General features: G+C 37.4%; 1 pseudogene; it reads right to left on the reverse strand.

The window, feature by feature from the left end:
• Positions 1–10043: 10043 nt before the first annotated feature.
• On the reverse strand, positions 10044–13745 carry LOC126584901 (phenylcoumaran benzylic ether reductase Pyrc5-like; annotated as a pseudogene).
• Positions 13746–15549: the final 1804 nt, after the last annotated feature.

A 15549-nucleotide genomic window follows, 5' to 3' on the forward strand; every position in this document is an offset into this window, starting at 1 on the left:
GATTAGATTGTGGTAAATATTCCCTTCCAAGTATATTTCTCTTCATTTTTCTTGTGCATTAACCTTAGGTTCCTCAATATGACCATACCTGGTCTTCTAATTAGATTCAGGATAACCTGTTTGTATCTTGGCATTCGTTGGATTTTGCTGAATGTTGGCTTATCTCAGAGAATTATTGGTACAAATATTCCTCTGTTGCTGCTTCTGTGTTTTCGCATTATCTTTTTACACGGGTTGTTTTGTTGGTTAATTTTTTTTAATCGGGTTGTCTTTAAATATATGCATTGGTAATTGGTTTCGATATATATGGTTTGTTGCTTATGATGGCATTTCTTGGATTTTATTTTTTGTGTTTGGTGAAATATTAGGACTTGGGTTCAATGCAGTTTTCAGAAATTGGATATTTTTGTTGTGACTAGGGAATCATATTTGCAAGTGGATTTCTAGTGGAATATAGCATTCCTAGTTTGATGACTATTTAGCATTCCTAGTTTGGTGACTCGTTGTTGCTGCTCAGAAGCTCGATAGTCGTCATGGCAAGGTTGTTCAGTGTCAGGGGAAGGCACGGGTTAGTGAGACGGGTATCTCCTCTTCCAGATTAACCACAAGATAGGTCATCGCTCTGACGAAGGAAGTGGCAACCCTAAAAGGTCAGCTTACGACCTAACAAGCAGCACGAGAGGCCAAAGCAGCAGTTTGGGAAGCCCGGGAAGTCGAGATTACAGCCTAGTTTTTGGCCCAGGACGAGAAGATGAGTATGATCTTATGAGCCTTACAGATGTTCGGCCTCCAAATCCTGATGCCAGCACCTAATCTTACTCCATCTTCGACCTCCAACCACTTCACCCAGCCGATACCCAGTAGCCTGATGCATCAAGCCTAGAAGACTACTTGTTGTAGTTTTTTCCTCTATATTCAAACATCTTGTATGTACATTTTCATATTTTATAATTAAATACTTTTTTTTGGTTTATTAATTATTGTTTAGAATTTAATTACAATATTTATTAAAAATTAAATAAAAAATATTTTTACAAAAAAAAAAAACAAGGGTTTGCGCGGTGAAGAAGTGACTTACGTCGCGCAAAACTACTTTGCGCGACGTGTAACCTACATCGCAAAAAACTACTTTGCACGACGCAGGTCCCTACATCGCACAAACCCTACTTTCACTACCTTGGCATGACGGTTGGTGAGCGATGAAGGTTCGTTAGGCTAATTTTTGCACAACATTTTTTTACTTTGCGCAACGAAGGACCTGCGTTGCGCAAAGTGTTTTTTGTACCAGTGCAAACATCATTAAGAAGATATTGGGAATTTCGTAAGATGAAGACTCCATGCATGTTTCTATTTTTTGATTCCTAGATTGAAATGAGATTTGTGAAAAGATATATTGGCATATCAGTTTTATTTGAGGGGTTCAACACATCCTTACTTATTTTTATTTTTCAATTTTTTCCAATAAAACGAATTTTTACTATCATTGTATGTAGTGGCAGAGCCACATAGAGGCTAGAAGAGGCCTATCCTGGAATTTCCGATTTATATGTGTTATTTGCCAACCATTTGCCTTACAATAATGATAATATGGCTCGTTGGTCTTTGGGTTTTGCAGTTGCTAGTGGTCCTGGTGTCGAGACTTGCCCTATACCAAGTGCCAACATGATTTAGATTTCTTAAAATAAGAGTAAAATTTTCTAAAAAAACTAAAATAAGAGTAAAATTTTACAAAGAGTAAAAAACCTTATAATTTGCTTTTTGTTCCAGTTCTATTGGATTAAGAATGCGATTGTGTAAATCCTAGTGTATTCAAGAATATCTTTGTATATTCCCTTTAGTAGTTAAATTCCTATTAAAGTTGTAATCCTAACAGGTTAAGGATCTAACATTCCCTACTACTATAAATAAAGGCACAATGGGGTGATACAACACACACCTCATAATTACATCTCTCTCTTCTCTCTCTGTTGCCGCTGGTCCCTCTCTCGCTTTGTCCTAAATACAGTTCAGTCAAATAGACCTAAAACACGTTATCAGCATGCGAAGCTAAGGAACTAAAGGATTGTGGAGGAGGCTTTTACAACATCAAGGGCTTTCAATTATTTTCTGTCAATCAGGTTCTTTTAAAATAAATTAAGATATTTGAAAAAACCTTGAAGTATAAAAACATTCCCCATTAACATTCAATTATATATGTACATATATTTTGCCAATATATATACTTGTTCATGCAATACACGATTATGCTATGTGAAATTTGTGAGTCAAAGTATCAAAATTAATTTAGAAGAACTTAGGGGTTTTAACCCTAGATTCAAAATTTTTTTTTGGGATTTGCCGTGGTTGCACGCCACTCTGCCGAGTCAATATGGTTGGCCCACAGCCACGCCATAACCAAGACGATGTTGTTTCAACGCCACAGACCATTGTACAACAGCTCCATGGGCTTGCTGTCCCTATATTGTCCAATCTATTGAATTAATTAAAGTGACTAGCAGTCCATTAATCTGACAATTAATCTAAAATTATTGGCATGAAACTAACTTTTTGGCAATTAACGATTCAATAAATTATTTTGTTTCTTTGAACCATTGACTATCTTTCGTGTCCCGAATCACTCATACTTGAGTTCCTGAAGCAATCCACAAATCCATTACACTTTGTTGTATATTGTCTTATGTGCTCTTGTAGGTACCCCTATATATGAACTGAACATTCATAACTAAATTGAACTTGTAGTTTTGAATTTATTGCCTTTGAAACTGGAAGTTTTCATTCAAAACTTACCACATGAAACCCGTAGCTTTCATGCTTAAATTAAACCAATACATGTCTATAGAACCCAAATGTTCTATGATATATATCTATGGATTTCCATACGACTAACCACGTTTTGTTGTACCCTCTATTTTAGGGACATGTCAAACTTGAACAAGCTCGATTTCACCACTCTGGAACTCTCTGGAAGAAGCTAACTAAAGTGGGTTCAAGACATGAAGATCTTACTGCAAAGAGTCTTAAAGCTACTATCGAGGAACCAACTGACGATGAACCCATCGATAAAGCTCAGAAAGCTACTGCTATGATCTTCATCCGCAGACACATTCATGATGCACTGCAGACCAAGTACCTCACAGAGCAAAGACATTTACTTACCTGAAGCAAGACACGGCTAGCAGCATTTACACTTCCAAGACTTTAAGTCTGTGAATGAATACAACTCTGAAGTTTGTAGAATCCAATCATTATTTAAGTTCTGTAAAGAGGACTTAATCGAACAGGATCTTCTGGAGAATACATATTCGACCTTTAATGCCATCAATATTGTCCTGCATCAATAATATAGGGCAGTGAAGTTCACCAAATTTTTGGATTTGATATTGGTTTTACTTCTCGCTAAAAAGTAGAATCAGCTTTTGATGAAGAATCATCAAGGTCAACCCACTGGCTTGAACGCTTCGTCTGAATCACATGTGACCAATTCTAGCAGCCACAACCGACGGAGATCCCGTTGTGGCCATGGAAATGGGCGGCAAGCCCCACTATGGGTCCAAGGTCAACAAAATAAAGGCCCACCCAAGGGAGGAAATTTGACCCAAAAACATCAACTATTTGCCCCTAAGGCCCCAAACTTCCAGAACAAGGGAAAAAGCTACTATTCACTCAGCTTCCACTAAACTGGACATGTGTTATCGTTGTGGATCAAATGATCATTGGTCACGCATATGCCGAGCTATCCCTAAGGCTATTACCCAGTATCATTCCTGTCGTGAGTCTAACTTTGCGCTTATAGAACATCCCGAAGATACTACTGCAACTCTGTAGGTTTTAGATTTTCAGGAGGCATCCGCTCTTATGGAAGAATAAATTTTTATTTTTCTAAGAAATGTTATGGCGTTTTTACACCCTTAGTGACCGAAGCCACTAGTGTGGCTGAACCCCCCCCCCCTAAATTTTAGGTTTATGGTTTTATTTTCAGACAATTTTTCTAAGTATTTTGAATTATTTGTTTGGTATTGGTTTGTTTTGAACTATGGATAATTATTTTATGGATGTTATTTCTCGAATTGATAAATTGAATGAATGGAATTACATTTATGCATGTGACCGATTCAATTAATTTATTTCTAGGTATGACTAGTGGGGAAGTTAGTTGTCTAGCTGATAAAACCACCACGCACACCATATTGCATGAGAAACACTATTTTACTAACTTATTACATAAAAATGCACCTCTAACAACCCTCTCAGGCCCACCCAACCTGATAGAATGATACGGAAAAGCCCGTATAATGTTGTCCAATGGTATTGAATTAACCATTAACGAAACACTTTATTCTTCACGTTCCGGAATAACGTTGTTGGGTTCTACAAATATTCAAGATAATGAATATTGTGTTGAAACCACTGAAGAAAATAATTCTGAATTTCTTTGTATCACTTCTTACAAATATGGCCAGAAACGCATTCACGAGAAGCTGGAACATCTCCCGAATGGGTTGTACATAACAACCATTAGCGCCATTGAGACCCATCATGTGGTCGGCCTTATGGTCAAGTTCCAGACCACTTTGTTGCTTTGGCATGATCAAATGGGACACCCCAGACGAGATATGATGCGCCGTATCCTCAAAGCATCCTATGGGCAGCACTTGAAATCTTATCCCGACTATCCTCTTTGCAAAGCATGCTCCCAGGAGAAGTTGAAAATTCAACCCTCACTTACAAAGATTATTCACGACCCCCCTAAGTTTCTTCAAAGGATTCAAGGGGATATTTGTGGACCTAGCCAACCAACATCCAAACCATTTAGATACTTTATGGTGTTGGTTGATGCATTGATGCGATGGTCACATATATATTTATTGTCCATATGCAATGCTACATTTACGAAATTACTAGCACAAATTATTAAGCTTAGGGCTCACCACCCAGATTATCTGATCAAGTCAACTCGATTGGATAATGCTAGGGAGTTTACGTCAAAGACTTTTGACGATTATTGCATGTCTGTTGGGATTGAAGTTGAACATCTTGTACCCCACGTTCACACCCAAAACGGCCTAGCAAAAGTTGTCATAAAGTGCCTTCAAACGAGAGCTCGAACTTTGATTATGCGAACCAATTTGTTGGTATCTACTTGGGGCCATGCAATATTGCACAAAGCTATGACCGCCTGAGGTCCACCGCTACCCAACCTTATTCACCGTTGTAGTTGGTTACTGGATATGAGCATGACGTCTCGCATTTACGTGTGTTTAGGTGCGTAGTCAATGTGCCAATAACACCGCCATTACATACCAAAATGGGTTCTCAGAGAAAAATGAGAATCTATGTCGGTTATGATTCGTCATCCATTATTCGTAACTTAAAGCCCTTGATAGGAGATCTTTTTACAACACGTTTTGTGGATTGTCACTTTGATGAGACAATCTTCCCATTGTTAAGGGGAGATAAGATCACTCACATCCTTGTAGAACGTCACGAATTGTCGTGGATTACTTCCACTATGTCTCATTTAGATCATCGCAACCCTCAGTCTGAAACTGAAGTGCGACATATTCTAGATCTTCAGAGCATCGCTCAAAGCATGCTAGATGCTTTTCTAGCAAAGGTGACAAGATCACATATACCCGATGCAAACACCTGCAAGGATGGACGTATTGAACGTACACCGTAACACCGCCGTGGAAGGCCGAATCGTCCTCGAGGGTAGTGCGGCTGCACCTTCCACATGGCCCAGTACATTGGCAGCTAGCTGTTCACATGCTCCTACCCTAAGGGTGCGTTTGGTACGTGGGACGGGACGGGACGGAACGGGACGAGGCGTTCCGTCCCGCGTTTGGTGCGCCAAAAATGGGTGGAACGGGCTGTTCCACGGGACAGATTTTGGGTGTTTTTGCGTTCCACCTCCCCCCTGGAACGGGTTTGTTCCACGTCTGTGGAACACAATGTTTTACCATTTTAAGACAAATATACCCCATGTCTTTTTCAAAAATTACACCTTCGTTCCGTCCCGTCCCGTCCCGTCCCGTCCCGTTCCGTCCCGTTTCGTCCCGTCCCGTCTGCGTACCAAACGCACCCTAAAAGCATGGCAGGCCCTCTAGTTCAAATGATTCACAACCCTGGAAAAGGAAAACAACACAAATTAGTCACCCTAGTCTAAATCCGACCATTGCTTACTCCTCTGTTTTAACACATGAGGTTTTTCTAGATTACAGTAATGTCTTAGATAAGACATACCAACCTCCCAAGAATCGTGAGATTTCGGTCCATTACGCAGCATTAAATAAGGTTTGGAATCGGAATGAGATCATTATCGATGATGCATTCGCATATACCATTGTTTTCGACATCATGCTTAGCAATGACATTAAACCACGTTCCGTTGATGAATGTCGACGTAGAACAAATTTGTTAAACTGGAAACAAGCAATCCAAATCGAACTCGATTCGCTTGCAAAGCGTAAGGTGTTTAGGCATGTAGTTTCTACTCCACCACATGTGAAGCCCGTGGGCTACAAGTGGGTTTTCGTGAGGAAGCGTAGTGAGAAGAATCAAATAGTGCGATACAAAGCACACCTCGTAGCGAAAGGCTTCTCTCAACCCCTATAATGGACGTCATAACGTTCCGCTACCTTATCAGTTTGGTAGTTTATGAAAAACTGAATATGCGGCTTATGGATGTGGTAACCGCATATCTCTATGGGGATCTAGATACGAAAATGTACATGAAAGTTCCAGAAAGACTTCCATTGACTGGTTCAGATAGAGGAGGTCACTCTACAAATTGAAACAATCTGGGCGAATGTGGTATAACCGTCTGAGTGAATATTTGACAAGTTAGGGTTATGTGAACAACGAATTATGCCCATGCGTGTTCATAAAGAAGTCACAATCCGGTTTTGAAATCGTTGCAGTTTATGTTAACGACATTAACCTTATCGGAACTCCTGCAGAGCTTGAGGAAATTGCCGTTCACTTGAAATCGAAATTTAAGATGAATGATCTTGGGAATACTCTATATTGTCTCGGCTTGAAGATCAAGCATTTTTTGGATGGAATCCTAGTACATCAATCAAACTACACCCAAAAGGTGTTGTAACATTTTAATGAGGATAAAACGAAGCCTTCAAGTACTCATATGGTCGTTCAGACTCTATATGCTAAACAAGATCCCTTCCATCCCAAAGAGGATGTGGAAGAGATTTCGAAGCATGAAGTTCCATACCTAAGTGCAATTGGTGCTTTACTGTACTTTGCTCAATGCACTAGACATCTCATCCGTTGTTAATTTTTTGCCTAGATACAGCAATGCACCTACACTCAGACACTAGATTGGTGTTAAAGACATTTTCCGCTACCTCAAGGGTATGACGGATTTGAGCTTCTTCTATACCCATAAATCCTCGAGAGGAGCTGCCGCCCTTTTTGATCCTCAGGTTGATTCTCGCCTCGTTGGTTATGCAGATGCTAGTTATTTGTACCTACATATGGCACGTTCTCAAGTAGGTTATGTCCTTACCATTGGAGGCACCGTTATTTCTCAAATGTCTACCAAGCAAACGCTAGTTACGACTTCTTTGAACCATGCTGAGATTTTTGCCCTACATGAAGCATCGCGTGAGTGCTTTTGGTTGAGAGTAGTCATGGAACATATTCGAAGCACTAGTGTTCTTTCTTCCATCGTTGACCTTCCTACGATGATCTTTGAAGACAATGCAGCATGTATCGAGTAGTTAAAGAATGGATACATCAGGGGAAATAACACCAAGCACATAACGCCGAAGTTCTTTTATCCTCACCGGCAACAACAGCTTCAGAACATTGAAGTCAAGCACATCCGCTCCTAAGACAACCTGGCCGATCTCTTCAACAAGTCATTGTTCCAAGTCTACTTTTCAGAAGCTCGTCCAAGGAATCGGTATGCATAAATTGTCTAAGTTGAATTGCTTTTAGTTCTCTTATTTGGAAGTTATGTCTAACTCAGGGGGAGTATCCTGAAGCATACTCATTTGATCTTAATGTATTTTTTTTTCTACAATTAGGAGCATTTTTCGCACTAGGTTTTTGCTACCTAACGAGGTTTTAATGAGGCACCCATCCTAAGTTGATCATACTCCGTTGAGTTCATTACTTTCATCCTGTTTGACGTTTGTTTTAGACATTATGCATACTTCTCACTTTTCTCCTTAATCTATGGGTTTTCACCTACCTCTGGTTTTACCATAGTGAGGTTTTGTGAGTTTTAATACCAATGCATACTTTTTTTTTAAATTTGAAACTCGCATTCACCAGTTGTGCCAACGACTTCATCAACTGTTCTACCTTATTTGCTGAAGATCTGATGCGATGTTTTGTTTGAGCGCTTACACACTCAAAGGGGAATGTTGCAATCCTTTTGGATTAGGAATGTGATTGTGTAAATCCTAGTGTATCTAGGAGTATCTTTGTATATTCCTTTTAGTAGTTAAATTCCTAATAGAGTTGTAATCCTATTAGGGGTAAGGATTTAACCTTCCCTACTACTTATATAAAGGCACAATGGGGTGAAACAACACACACCTTAGAATTACATCTCTCTCTTCTCTCTCTATTGCCGCCAGCCCCTCTCCCTCTCTGTCCTAAATATAGTTCAGTTAAATAGGTCTACAACACCTTTTTTAACCATATAAGAACCACCCCCATTTTCTTGTTGTTATAATTTGCCTTATGTGTTACCACATAAAAACAAAGGCAACTTTTTATTGTAATATTAGCCTTATGTTTAACCATATAAAAATCATATTCTCTTTTTTTATCATTTGATATAAAAGAATCTATACAGTTTCAAACAAGATCGTAATTTTAAGACTTAACTTAAAAAATTTTGTTTGTATCTAACTTATTAATCTTTATTTATCAAAGCTCATAAACAAGTTTTGATCTTATTATATAATCATTTCAGTAATAAAAATTTAATCTCTACCACTTTTGTTAGATTAAAATTTTCCTTGCCAATACAAAACACAAAACCTTCATTTTTTTTTTCTCCCATTCAATAAGATTGCATTTATTTTGTTTAGTTTCTATTGTATGGCTTAAAGGCCCCTCCTAGCCTGGATTTCTAGCTCCGCCACTAATCGTGCATTTTTATTGTATTTTCTTATTTTATACATTTTTATAGGATATTAATCACTCTCCTAAAACGGAGTGGGGTTAACCTCTCCTTAATCAGCACGTCTTCTCTTTTTTTTTTTTTTTCCCTCTTTTCTTCTAATAAAACGAATTTTAAAATTTTGATATCTTTACACAATTGACCTTGCTTTTTTTCATGTATCAATGAGTCAAAAAAATGTTGATATGTGTATTTTTACTAAACTACATGGAGGGAAAATTTGACCACTCAATGAGTCAAAAAAGTGTTTGTGCCACGCAATGTGATGGAATGGTCAATTTATTGATTTTTGTCCCCCTTAGCTAAGGATTGAAAAATCATGGTCTTCTAAGTTAAGACTATTGCTGTCATGATATGTAAAGGCTCTCTGTTAGTTATATATTCTGAGATCTCATTTATTTTATTTGTCTTAACTAACAAAGCCCACCTCCAAAAATGCAACATACATTACTTTTTACATCTTCCGTCAAAACTGAATAACTTTCATTTCGATTTGTGAAATGCCCATTTCAAGGAATTCTTTATCTCCTTTATAGATGTTCTAACATTCCTTTAAATTGTCTATTGAAAAACTTTCCTACGGAAAAGGGATGGATGTGTTAACGTCGATAGCTAAATAAGGCACAAAAGGTTGGAACCAAAACTCAAAAGAAAAACCAGAATAGCAGGGAAGAAATCTAACCCACATCTTTTCATCATTTTAACAAGGAGTTTGACATTCACACACTATTTTTTACTTTAAACACAATTCTTGTTAATTTATGTTTTTTTATCTTCTTCAATTCATCGATCCTACGGCCGAAAATTAAAAATGTGTGTGAGAAGTAAAAAAAAATGTATGAATATCACACCCCTTTAACAAAAGGTAACACATAGAGAGTTCAACACAACCTGAGATACATTTATCATCATACTACGTCCTAATTATTTGTAAAGATAGCCAGTTTCACTCATATAATACCACCAACACCCTTCCAAATCTCAGACAAACTGGTTGAGGTAGTCGTCGACGGTGGTGTATTTGACATCGGGGTAAAGAGCTGTATTTCCACGCCAAATGACGGCTCGATCTCAAAGTTAGTGTGGTCTCCCTTCACAAAAGCTGAGTGACGAACTCCTAGCATCACATTGAGCGGCACCGCCGCCTCTGCAAAAATGACACAGAAATAAACCAACCAATTTTAAATTTAAAAAACTTCATTTTAATCTTTTTTGAGATTTAGACTACAATAAGATTAAAATCTTATTTTAGTCCATGATACGTTTAATCTTTTCATTTATTAACTATACTTTGATGTTTTATTTCTTTTTTTTTCTTTCTATTTTTAATGTATTAATTACATTTATTTTTTATTTTTCATTTCATTCATTATACTATATTTTAATGTCTACATTTAGGGGGGTGTATTCAATTAGGATTCTGAAAGAGTTTCAGGGAATTAATAATTCCAGGGGTATTCAATTAGGAATTTAAAAGATTTTATAAAAATCTTGGCGTATTCAATTGAGATTCTTAGAGACTTCTTAAATTTAGATGTATTCTATAGATTTAAATTCCCTGAAACTGTCTAAAAATCCTAATTGAATACATCCCCCCTTAGGTAAACTAATTTTTTTATATAATATATTCTGATACAAATTGTATAATCTTCATATAGGTACAATAATTCATTTGGTATATTTCATTATATCCAACGATATAAATATATAGGTACATTGCTTTAATATAATACATTTCGGTACATACATTTCAGTACATATATTTCCATACATTAACTCAATTTAATACATTTCGATACATATATATACATTTCTTACGTACATTTCGGTATTCACATTTAGGTACATTAATTCAATATAATACATTTTGATAAATAAATTTATATCCATTATAATATATGTCGGTACAAACATTTTAGTACAGTCATTTATGTACACTTATGTGCTTACCTATTTATGTGTCACTAATTTCTTTTAAAATTTTCTCATTTATGTTCATTTCTAATTTAAAGAACTAACATGTGTGAAGACATTAAATAAAATTTGTACACTTTACAAGATTAAATTGAATATGTAATCTAGCACTAGGTTTTTTTTCTTTTTTTTTAAGAACTAATATTCATAAAACCCTTTTAAATTTATCTCCAAATGTTTTAAAATATCAAGAAAATTCAAATCAGTTATTCTCAGAATGACATTATTTGCCGCTAACCTTGGATGTTCTTGAGCAGTTGCTCCTCCGGGACATAGATTCTCTCGAGGGTTTTGCCAATCTTCTTCTCCCAGAGAGAGATAAGCTCATTGAATGAGATGGTGTTGGCAGGGGGACCTGATGTAGAGGATATTGTTTAAGGTTCTTGGGTCATCCACAGCCCTAATTGTGTACGTCCCAATGTCATCTTCCTTGTTGAAAATTGCTGCAATCCAAACAAAACAAAAACCTCATTACATTTTCGAAAACCCCATTACTATGCAGCAACTCAAAGAAATTCAACCCCATAACGAATACTCTTTTTTTTTCTTTTGACAAAGTAAAAGCTTCAAATTACTACTCAACGCAGAGGAGAAATCAAATTTAGATGCAAAAAAGGCATGCACACATCAAATTTACATGCAAGAAGGGCAGAGTCTTGATCAACTGGCCTAACCCACGTATCAATTACTCATAGGTTGCTAAATAATTTACCAAAAGCCAAAGTGGATTCTGTGCAGTAACTGTAAATTGAAATAAAATCAAACCCTAGAAAATACATCTATTCAAAACCCATGGTTAAGTAGTTTGAGTTTTTATCTTTGGGATTTCCATCGCCCAAATGACGACTTTCTCCCTAAGAGGAGAAGAAGCTCCGAGCTGGTTCAAAGTAGTCAAGAAGTAACCAGCAAAGAAGTTGGAGGACACATAGGTGTAAGGAATCCCCTCAGCCTCCACAGCTCTGCGAATCTTGGCCTTGGTCTCAAACGCCAATTTGGCAGGCTCAACAGCGTGAACTCGATCAACGTCGTTTCCAAACTCTGACGGGAAAAATCTCTGCAACCCAATTCATACATTTGCAATCCCAATTTACAGAATTAAACTTTACAAAAAACAGAGTGTTGATGCACAAAACCGGAGGGGTCTTGGAACAACGTAAATTCGACCGTGAATCTGCAAGAAAGTAAATAACACAAGATGTATCGTTGTTCACCCCAATGTTTGGGCTGCATCCACACTGATATTGTATTTCTCTGTTTGTAGGAGGATGAGAGGATGAGAGGATGAGAGCTTCTGAGGGTGAGAGAGCTCCTCCCTGATTGTGAGGGTGAGGAGTCCCTTTTATAGAATAAGGACTCCTCACTTATTACATATTTGCCCATTCCTTTATTCCATAATTACATTTGAGTCCCCCGAGTATTTATACGAGATCTAAATACGGAGGCCCTGAGTATGGTATAAACAGTAGTCCTCCAAGTCTTCAGTCAATAAAGTCTTTTGGCTGGAGACTTGAAATTCAGTCCATGTGTGGGCCGAAGTAACTAGATGTCGTCTAGAACTGAATACTTGATATGAGGCGGTGCTTAATGTGAAATGATGCTCAACTAGATGTAGCACATGTTGCGAGGCTGCTCGGCTTGTGGCTTATGTTGCCTTACTTGGCTCGGCTTGCGGCGAGGCGGTTGCTCAGTAGGCGGCGATGTTCTCTAATGATGGTGAGGGAGTCCCTTTTATAGAATAAGGGCTCGCTCCTCAATACATAAATAATGGGCTAAGTCCCTCAAGTATTTTTCATGAGGCCCAGTTGAGGCCCAATATATGGTACATAATGTAAATATGTAATAAGTGAGGAGCCCTTATTCTGTAAAAGAGACTCATCACCCTCACAATCAGGGAGAAGCTCTCTCACCCTCTCATCCTCCCACAAACAGAGAAATACATTATTAGTGTGGACGTAGCCCAAACATTGGGGTGAACCACGATACATCTTGTGTTATTTACTTTCTTGCAGATTCACGGTCGGATTTACGTTGTTCCAAGACCCTTCCGATTTTGTACATCAACACAGAGTAACCCAAAAAAATTCAAAACTTTCACCTGAACATTGCCTGCTTCTTTGATGGCAGCGATAATCTTTCCCTGATCAGCCAACTGAGCATGCCCCACAGTCGAGATCACCACGTGGACTTGCTTGATAGCCTTCACCAAGCTCTTGTGATCGTACAGATCACCCTGCAAATTATATATATATATATATAATATAAAAAAATAAAACACACACACACACACAAATCAAGCAAAACTCAATTGGCTAATCGGATTAAAAAGCTAGAAAATGCTGGGGATTTTACAAACCAGGACGAAATTTACGCCCAAAGCCTTGAAGTTCTCAATGACTTTGGACTTTGCCGGGTTGGAGAGGGTAGCTTCTTGAACCAGAATGTAGGTGGGGTGCCCGACCTTGGCGCTGGCCTCGAAGATGAATTTTCCAATGTAGCCGATGCCGCCGATGAAGAGGATTTTGGACTTGGAAGCCATCGGGAATGGGAATCGAGGTAATCAGAATGGGATGAGTTGGAGAGAGAGAGTGCGAGTGAGAGTGTTGAGGGAGAGGAGGAATAATTGGGTGGCTGAGAAGTCCATTGACCATGATCAAATTGGCTTTTTTTTTGTCAAGTCAGATAAATTTTTCATTGTGACGGGAACACAGATAGTACATCACGTATTTTTATGTAAGTGGTGGGAAATATATTTTTTAAGTTATTAACTTTTTAACACACATATCTCACCATTTGTATAATGACACGTGATGTACCATCTCGTCTGCCGGTCACATTGAAAAATCTCTCCAAATGTTCAAATTGGCTTTGGTGGAATTGGATCCTCTCCTGAGCTTGGGCTCAAGAGCCTCCTAACCAATACACAAGGGCCATTAGATTTTGATCAAACGGCTACAATTATTATAATTTTTAGAGGACTTCCTGTTTGGAGCCGTTGGATTTTGATCCAACGGCCCTTGTGTGTTGATCAGGAGGCTCCTGAGCCCAAGCTCAGGAGAGGATCCAATTCTAGCTTTGGTTTATAGTGTCAGTATAATGCGTGAAATGATGAAAATGCCCTTGGATTGTGAATAGCCTTTCTAGTGAGGACGATTTATAGCATGACGTTGGTGTTTGCATCTGCATGATGCTGGGTTATTAGGTGGATGGGTGTCCGTCCGGTTTCCGAGATGTTTTTTTTATTTTTTATTTTTTGTTAGACGATGAATTTTGTTAATTTAGTTAATAATGGAGTTTGAATCAACGCCGTCATGCAAGAATTCAACATTTTTCCACTACTATAGTAAAAGACCATTTGCGTTCCGAGAAATATTTCGAGATTTAATTATATTATTTTACATGAGTGTTTACATTTATATTTGATTGTTAGAATACTTTGGTTCATATGAACCGACAAATGTACCACATTACATTGCATGGCCGTTTGTGGGTTTTCGATACTGCACAATTATATATGGGAAACAAAATGGCTGTTAAAAGATCCCTAAAAACTTTCTACTCCTTTTCAAACAGTTTTTCTAGAGCTAAACAGAAACCAACAATGAAGGCACATTCTAAGAAAGTATTGATGAAAACACATAATACACATACCTCCTTAAATCTTTCCTCCTTTTGCTCAGCCTGTATTTGGAATAGATTATGACTTAGGCATAAACTCATAAATCAGTGAAGAATGAAACCCAAAATTAAATTGCAGTTTCTTATATCCTTTTTCTAAGAATAGACAAACAAAATTGTTTCTTAAATGAACAATATGTATATAAGCAGGATTGTGCTTAATTTTCTCTAATTAAAGAAATGGTTTGCACAATTTTAGAACCTGATAACAAAACCATAACAAAAAAAAATTCCAGAGCCTGAAATGCCTTTTGAAAGCTCTGTCCTACTTCGAAAATCTACAAATGGAAAAATTGTGAGCCCAAATTAAAGCTTCTTTTCTCACTCATAAGAAAAATAGAGACTCTATATGGAAAATAATTGAAATTATGCATAATCAAAAGTGGATCAAAACTCTAAATAGATTCTCTTAACACGTAGGAGATCGTTGTTAGAATTCGGAAACAATTGAAACTTCATTTTAAACGCAAACTTAATCAATTGATTTATATTTAAATGGAACAAAATATCAGTCAGTTTTACCTATCTTTTGTTTAGTGTCGCTCAAATTCTCTCCTTGATTAAAGCTCCAATTTTTACTTTCCTTCCATTCCCCTTCTGCATAATAGTTTAGTAGCTCTTGTTTACCTACAACAAATTGAAAACCATTTTGGGAAAATACTAAGCCTTTGGTTATTAGATTCTTTATAGGCAAAGAAAGAAAATTACACACAACAAAACTATTAAAACTTTAAAATCCAACT

The sequence above is a fragment of the Malus sylvestris genome, chromosome 10 (assembly GCF_916048215.2).
Source record: "Malus sylvestris chromosome 10, drMalSylv7.2, whole genome shotgun sequence".
Lineage (NCBI taxonomy): Eukaryota > Viridiplantae > Streptophyta > Magnoliopsida > Rosales > Rosaceae > Malus > Malus sylvestris.